The sequence below is a fragment of the Furipterus horrens genome, unplaced genomic scaffold, assembly GCF_987537825.1.
Source record: "Furipterus horrens unplaced genomic scaffold, mFurHor1.1.pri manual_scaffold_1, whole genome shotgun sequence".
NCBI lineage: Eukaryota > Metazoa > Chordata > Mammalia > Chiroptera > Furipteridae > Furipterus > Furipterus horrens.
In genome coordinates, this window is record NW_028327171.1 from 169189460 (window position 1) to 169198494 (window position 9035).

The following is a 9035-nucleotide window of genomic DNA, read 5'->3' on the forward strand; positions in this document are numbered from 1 at the left end:
TGTCCAGTAAAAAATTGGTTCTCTGCCTTCAACACAGCATTGTCCTGGGACTGCCTAGCCAGGAGTTACAGCCGCCCCAGCCTCCAGCCCCAGCACACCTTGCCCCTGGCATCTAGATGAACTCATGTGATGAGTTCTAGGAATGAAATGTGAGAGGAAATTTTGTGAGCCTTGAAAGGACAAAGCTGGTGCCATTTGCTGTCGTGGCGCCATTTGCTGAGCAGGCCTCTGACCCTGTTAAACATGACTGCCATTTTATGCTTCTGACCTTGTCCCCAGGACTGGAAATGACTGGAAAGCAAGAAAAGAACGTGACTAACCGCTCCCTACAGCCACAAGCAGAAGATAACATTGGAACACACTGCAGCCTCATGTTACAACACCCGCAATAGTCCAGGAGCCTCACAGAGCACCCCTCTTTTATAATCCAATTATAATTCAATGAAAGCTCAAAGCCCCACCCCTCCAGGCTGGAGTAGCTCTCCACACCGTGCCCTTCTCCTCCCCTGGAGAGTGAATAAAAGCTGTACTCTCTGCACTTCCTTCTCTTCATGAGCTGTTTCACAGCCTGCATCACAGACCACCCTATCAAGTCTCATAGGCCTCCCATCAGAGCTATTCATGCTCTTGTCACCTTCTGACTGCCAGGAATGGACATGACCTCCAGGGCAACCTTGGAAACCATGTGTTGAAGGAGGCTTTGCTTTTGACATTCTGGATCCTGAATGACTTCATGAAGGGGGACACCCCATTGTCCTGGTCATCACCCAGCTCCCTTTCATGAATGAGAACAAAACTTTCATTGTGTTAAGTCATTGACATTTTGGGGTTTATTTGTTCAGAAGCTAATGCTATCATTATTACTACAAAATTTACCTCCCTTGCACCGGGGTCCTAGAATAAACCCTAAAATATGTAGCACTGCAGAGGAAGGCAAGAAATTTGGTATTGGAGGCTGGCAGGATGAAGACCCATGCTATGTAATAGAGGCTTGTTTAATAAAATTGTTCCTTAATTACTTAGTGAGCAAAATGGTATTGAGCCCATGGCTCTCAGCAGAAGAGGTTGGAAAACCGACAGTCAGTGCACATGCATTCTTCTCAGCTTTGCTTAGCGAGTCAGTACAAGGGAGAGTGAAACTCAAGAAAGAATTGGCTAGTTCAAGAGCAGAAATGGAAGGGAGTAGAATGAGTCCAGAAATCTGAGCCTTCTGTTTTGAACCCCAAAGAGTAAGTGACGACAAAGAAAAGAGGCTTTGGGCAGCGGAAGCCCATTAAGCGTTCCCAGAAAGCAGGTAGTTTCACCACTGCAGCCCAGGTCAGTTGAAGGGCACTTTCTCACACTGAAGCCTGTTTTTTCCAGATAGCTTCAAGATGACTGCCCTTAAGTGGAAGGAGGGGAACAGAGGTTACAATGCAGAAAGTGAACCAAGCTGGAGACTGATGCCCAGGAAAGAGCCCTGTGTGTGCCCACTTGCCCATGGAAATGACTGCAAACAAATAATTTAGGAACTTACTTAGTATTTGAAGGAATTGTATCGCCAAAGAGTTCATGAACACATATTACAAAAGCTTTGGTTGCTCAAAGAGGGGCTTTACTGCAAAGGGTAACAAGGAAACAAGGTGATAGTGGGTGGGGGAAGTGGGGTCAATAGAAGTGAATTGAAGTTTTTGTTTTCTGCCGTTTTTCTGGATGGGAAAAATAAGAGCATATTTGCATGATGATTATAATGATCCAACAGTAACAATAAAAATTGATTATGTAGTAGAGAGCTGAAGGACAACACTCATAAAATGTTTTCAAAAATGGGGTTTACTGTAATACTTTTCTATAACTTGCAAAATATATAATATGTCTCTAGTCAAATAATGTGGCTCTACATTTTCATTTTTAGTGGCTGCAGAATATTCTGTTTTTTGAGTGTACCATAATTGGCTTAATGAACCCTTTATTACTGGACATTTCTTTCTTTCTTTCTTTCTTTCTTTCTTTGCCTTTTTTAAACAGTCATGCAGTAGACATCCTTATACATATAAATCAGCCCAATTTCCTGATTTATCCCTTCTGATAAGTTCCTAAAAGTGGAAGTGCTGGACCAAACAACGAAAACATTTAAGATAATTTTAATGCATATCCGTCGATGGTGTAGCTTCTTAAGAGTCTATCTGCACCGCCGAGAATGGCTGTGTAGTCCAACTCGGGAGTGACACGGTATCTGTCTCCTCCCGTGTTGAATCGACATCTTGCGATGACTCTGGAGTGTCCTCTCCAGTGAAGCTGAAGCTACAGAGCCTGGGCAGGGTGATATGGAGGGTCTGCTGTTGCCCATGCAGCACACCCCCCCCTCTCTTCGCAGCTGAAGGGTCCAAGGGAAAGACGGAGTCGATACAGCTTGGGTTCAGGTGCGCCGCAGGAGTTGCCGGTGTTTACTACAACGTCGAACCGCCTTAGGGACTCCGGCTCCGGATTTTCTGTCGGGGTTTACTCCCTTAGCCTTTCCCCTGAAGAGGTATGCCGCAAGGCAGCGGAGGTTTTTTGAAATCAGAGTTTTCCTTCTCTGATGTGCCCTGACTGGAAGATCGAACCAGCCTTTAATGCATATAAAATAGTCCAAACCTCCATTTTAGTATTGCTCAAACTCATTTAGGCAGCCCTATTGCAATTACATTTTTCAGTAATACATGTGACATTTATGCACTGTTACATTTATTTGTATGGTTATAGGCTAAACGTCTGTCTCTCCCCCAGACTGTAAACCAATAACTGCAGAGATGGCACCTGCTTTTGCTCACTGCCATCTCCTCGGCTTTGGGGCCTGAGCCTGTCACATAGCAATCACTCATTCAGTAACTGTTCATGAATGAATGGATGAATGAAAAGCTTAATTCAATGAAAAAAGTAGATGATCACACTGGATAATGTCATTTAGGGATAGAATGAGGTGTGACTATTAATCACAACCAGCACCTTGCAGGGTACCTGATACATAGCTTCAAAGGTGTTTGTAATTGACTAAGTATATATTACATGAATGAAGAATAGCGTTTTTGTTCTATGTAAAAGTCCCCCTTCTTGTGTGGCTTAACTATGGAATCATTGTGAGTCCTCCCAAGGTCACTCCTTTGGAGAAAATACTCCATTTAAGCCTATAATTTGATGCAGCTCCCAGGAGCCTGGCTACCTACCTACCTACCTACCTCCCTTGCCAAACCCTCGTTTCCAGCACTGAGCACTTCCTCCAAGTGGCCAGCAGGTGGCAACAGACGGTTATTAAAGAGGCTGCGGGGCTTCAGAGGCTGGCTGTATGGGGTGTCTCTCCTAGCTAGGACACCACCTATTGTTCTCAGGGCCCGCCAGGGCATTGTCCACATGAAAAAGTCCTACAGGCCAGCCAGCAGGTCCCTTCCTGGGGGACAGGCTGCTCAGGGCCATTCCCAGGAGTCCCTGGAGCAGTGGTCTCCCCTCAAAAGAGAAAGGATCAGGGGTCAGCTCATAGCCCCTGAGAGAGTCCACCTCTGCTTTTCCACTTTGCAGCATTTACAGTTCTGAGGGGCTTCAGAGCAGACAGCTGAGAGCCTCAGGCTCTGAGATTTTATCCAGCACACCGGCTGACCTGCCTCTGTCCTTGTGTCAGTCCGTCTGAAATGGTCAGTTTCTTTTGCTGCTGCTGCTTCTTCCTCTTTCAATACAAGCTCAGTGCCTTGCAGTTCAGGGTACTAGTTTGCTAGTAATGATTGGATCTGTAATCACTGGATTACATAAATGCTTCTTATTACAGACAAAACTGGTTGCTACCCACTCGTGGGTCCTCTCCAGATAGCTGCTGGGTTTTTCCAGGGGCAGAGATGGATTTGCCCCATCCAGCTTCACCCTCTCCTTTGTTCCCTTGTGACGGAGGGTAGGGAGGATGTCACCATTTGCTGCGGTCCTGCCATCCACCATTTCACCCTCACAGCAATCCAGGAGGCGGGTAATAGGGATGAGCCCAAGCTCACGTAGGTCTTAAGCAGCAGAGCTCACCACAGCAGCTATCTCATATTCCCGATTCCAAACACGGTGCTCTGTCCCCTACGCTCATGGTCCGAACTGCACTCCTAGGAGCCCCTCAGAGGTGGCTACAAGAGAGGGGAAGGTAAAATGGGGACATGTGACCGCCCACCTTTGCTTCATCTAGAGCAATTGCACTTTGATATTTAAAAAGTAAAGCTCGCTCGCTCTCTCTCCCCATAAATATTTCCTTTTTATACCATATATATCTATATATAGATATATATGGTATAAGAAGGAAAAAGTCTGAGAATCCTCTCACAGGACATATGATCTCAGGTACCTTCTGCCACCACAAACTCTAAGCGTGAACTGTGGGTCTGTGAGTCTAAGACAAGGCAAAGCTGACAGGATCTGAAAGCAAGCCCTTGGCACTGCAGCCCCAGGGTCTAACCTCTTGATTAATTCAGGAAATGCTTTGGCAGCAAAATTCTCCTGCACCAGTTTCTCCCTCTAAGACAGACAGAAACCAAGAACAACTAACCTGCTGCAAGCTCGAACGTGTGCCCTACTCCCTCCCTCGGCCTGTAGCCGAGTGTGTTTTGAACTTTTCTTGGTCTCGCAGAATCTGGACAATAGCGATCTAGAGCAGGGGTTCCGGACCTCAAGGCAGGAGGTGAGCTTGAATGTAATGGGCTTGAATTATCCCAGAACCATCCTCCTTACCCTGGTCTGTGGAAAAATTGTCTTCCACAAAATTAGTCCCTCATGTCAAAAAGGTTGGGGTCCACTGATCTAGAGGGAAACGGAAAAAGCCTGGGAGGCCAAGTTGAATGGCAAAGGAAGACCTGAGGACTGAGGGCTGGAGAGAGAAAAGCCTCAGGCCAGTCTCAGGAGCAGTTAGGAGAAACAGCAGAGAGAACTGGGGACTGGGAGATAGCAGTCCAAAGAGTCCTTTTAAGGAGCTTTTTTAGATGTTTAACACACTCTCTTACCTTTGGCACTTTCTCAAGAGAGAACAAATTTTATTTGTTTCCAGTTATATTTTTCTGTTGGTCAGGACCAGTACCAAGACTGGACCATGCAGGACTGACTCTGGGTTTATGTTGGTTACGTGAACTTCAGTCTTTGCTGTGATCTGGAAGAGTCAAAACCATGAATACGTTTCAACTTCCATTTTGTCTGTGCTTGAGTTTCTGAGAGGTGCTATTAAACATTGCTGTTCACTTGTGTTCCCTAAATAACTTTTAATTAGTCTTAATTTGGACCAAGAATGTTCTACCATTGACATGGTATAAAAAACAAAATTAATAAAGAACTCACTTCAGAAAAAAAACTTGCACTAATAAAGTATTTTATAATGTTGATCTCAGCAAAGACATAATTTAAAATTTGTTTTTAATTATGTCTCTAAAAGAAACAATTGCATTAGTAAAGACGTTACTTAAATATTATTTTTTTCACCTCTCCTGCATTTTTTACGATGGAATTTTAAAATTATCTTTCAGTAGAATTACTTACATCAGTGCAAGAAATGCAGTCAGATCAGCAACTGTCCGAAGCCTTTGAAATCTCTAGTTTAGCTGAATACTTACAATATTCATCACACAGTGGAAAATGATGAGCAATAATCATTTCACCTAAAAAAACTGCCAAAGACAAAAGCTTGTCAGGGATCCCAGTGTATTATAAAGCAGACAGTACAAAAGATTTTAAAAATATTGTTGGAGTTTTAAAATCGAGTCTCCCCTCTTCCCTCCCCATCCTTTAAGGCAATGATGTTAGTTTTCCCTAACCATTAGTGCATTATTTTAACAAAGACTCACACAGCCTTTTGGCTAAAAGGTGGCCAAATTTTAAAGAGCCAATAATATGGGCCAGTCTGCTGAATACTTTTGGGTAAAAAATCTGACCAAGGTCAAAGGAGATTCAGTGGAGTATGCTATGAGGATTTTGCACAGGAGACTAATCCAAGCACGCTCTAGTGCAGGCCACAAACCTATAAATTCATATATGCAGGAGAGGGTTTCTTTAGTGAAAAGCCTGCAAAATGCGTGATAAAGTTGCCAAGTGCGGTGATCAACTTGAAATTTGTCTACAGCCTCATTTTCATCATTTTCTCAAGTACTATGTAATTTGGTCTTGGGACCACTTAGCTAATTACATATTACAAAGATGGGCCTTGTATGTTACTGCACATCTGACAGCATTAGCAGTTCAGTGGAAGAGTGTAGATGTGTTTGAATATTTATGGAGATTTACCTTGTCTGTTATAGAGGCTGTATAACAAATTAAAACATGTATGTCAGCTCCATAATTATCTAGCTAGACTTTTAAAAGATTAGCAGCCAAGACTTTTATTCAAGTACTAGTTCATTTGTCATACTAATTTTAAGTATGTCAGCCTATTGTATGGCCATCAGAGGTACAGTAGTCCCTCTCTATATCGCGTTCACTTATCACAGCCTCACTGTATTGCAGGATTTTTAAAAATATTATATTTCATTATTTATCGCAGATTTTTTGCTATATCATGGGATTTTGCGATACTGTATACGTATGTTGTTAAAGTTACGTAGGTTTAAGAGTGTAGAATAAATGTAAGGTTCCTTCTTCACGGGGGGGAGGTCTAGAATGTATGTACTATTTAAATTGCCAGCATCCAGGTATTTCTTCTTTGTGCAGTGACTCAATGCATCAGTGACACTTAGTTTTGTCACATCGCTGGTGGGGATGTCTGGAGCTTCTGGATAGACATGGTGCATTTGCCTGGAGCTCTGATTCTACTTGAAGACTTGGAGGAAAAAATTAATCAATTTAACCTTTTATTTAATGTGCTGCCAACTCTTTATTTAACATGCTGTGAAGCAAGCAAAATTATGCATTAATTATGTTATGACTAAAACCCAAATGTTGACTGATATGTACAGTGATAGACTAACAACTTGTAAACAAAGAAGTGTGTTTAGGCATCAGAGTTCCAGCCAGAAACCAACTAGTGATGCTGAAGAAAAAAATATAATGACATTGGTCCTGGGAGAGTGATGGGACATAGCCCCACTGAGTCCTCTAAGCGAGGCAGCCCAGGGCCTGCTGCTCGAATCTCCTGTCAGAGTCCTATGTCATTGGACAGGAACTTTAAGGACTATTGGAAGGCAAGGAAACCTCCAACCCAAGGAAACAGGACCCATCCTGTTAGGTGAGATCCTAAAACACCTGGACCAGCGGAGGGTGGGCAGAGCCATTGGGAAAGTTTCCTCCTATCTCAGCTAAGCCTGCACTGATCAGAATCTCTGAGGCACAAGGACATCCTCTAAGAACGGTCCCCATTACTCTCTCAGACTTAGCCAAGGCATCTTCCAACTCCTGGTGCCCAAGTCCCTATCTTTGATGGTGACCACTCTATAGCACCCTTAATGGTATCCACCACCCCTCACCAGCCTGCCCATGGCGGGCAACACAGCTTTGCTTAGGTCCAGTCCTAGCCTGAAGAGAGTTCCTGACCCTGACCTTATCCAGGCTTCCAGTTCTTGTTTGTATGTGGTTTACTCCTAGGACTACAAACTGGATCCAATCAATGAAGTTTAAAGTCAGATTTTTCTGTGAAAATAAATACGAATGCAAAATTCACATGAATGTCTAAGATGTAAGGCACTGTTATTTGTGGCCCCTGTAAGCAATTCCTGGGCCCCTGGGGGATCTGTTCACCTTCCTCTGCCACTAGAGCGCCACCAGCAGACCGGTTTGAGAAGTGAAACTCTGAGGTTCCTCCCTGCAGAGTGAAGGAGACGCCCACATGGGAAGTCTTGCCCCCAAATTGGAGCCAATGCTCAGATTCCTGCTGGAATCTGAGCGAATTCCAGACCATCCGTATATCCGGCCTCCTAACTGTGCAGTGCCTTCAGCTGCTCCCCCCAGCATGTATGGAATGTCAGAGGAATAAAACCAGGCCCCTTGCTTAATGGGCTGACAATATGGTTGTGCCGATTTTGTGGGGGCTGATCCTTTTCTCTTTTTCTGTAAAATTGTTCGCAGAAGTATTTAAAGTTGTCTTGGTAACATTCACTTTATGTTGCTCATTTTTTCATTTCCAAAAAGATAAAGCCAGCTTGGCTGGTGTTGGGGAGCCTGAGCTCAGAGAGCAGGAGGAGGGGTCCAGGGGCCACCCAGGCTTCCCGTCGCCACTGGTACAGCAGCACACAGGCTCTTACGGGGGAAGCAACAGGAACTCAGGGAGCCCAGGCCGGCAAGAGAGGCCTTCCTGAGCACGAGGCTGTCGCCGGATGGAGGGGTCTGAGAATGACCAGGGCCTCCGTGTCCTGGACAAACAACGCTGTCTTATTACCTGGCCTCTCCTCCTTCCTCCTGCCTGAGGCCTTTCTCAATACAGTTGGGCGGGAAGAAATGCCCCGGAGGAGTCACTGATCTGAGATCTGAATGTGATGGTCTTTGGTTCCAGCCAGACCAGGTCCAGGCGCAATTTCAGTTACTTCTGGATTAGGGTTGAAGAATCTGACCCCTCTCAGAGAGCCCCTCAAGCTTGGCCTCTTACAAATATCATTTTCTGGGGACTGATCTTTGACTCCTGTTTCCTAGAGAAGAACAATTAGCAACTTTGGAGGACTGTACATCTGTGTTCATTACTACTCTGGAGGCTAATTCACATGTCGGTTAAGGAGGATCTTGTGTCTTTATCAGAACTGTCACCTTAAGACCACGTTTCCAGGATCTGGCTCTGTGACAAACACCCCCACCCTTCAGTCACACAGGACAGGGTGTATACAACCCTTTTTGCCTGAAACCATAGTGTTCTCTTGTATCGTGTACACGAAGACTGACACACTGCTGATGGAAATTCACCCTTGAGATGCAGACAGATCATTTGCCTCCTGCCATATGGCTTAGGAAGAGCGAAGAGAGTCAGAGGAACTAAGCTAAGAAAACAAGGACAATGAGTTGGGCTAATTCTAAGGAGGAACCAGAAACAGGTTCTGGGAATGAGAAGTTGTTGTCAGAGACCCAAGAGAGACACACCAGGGAGCTTGCTG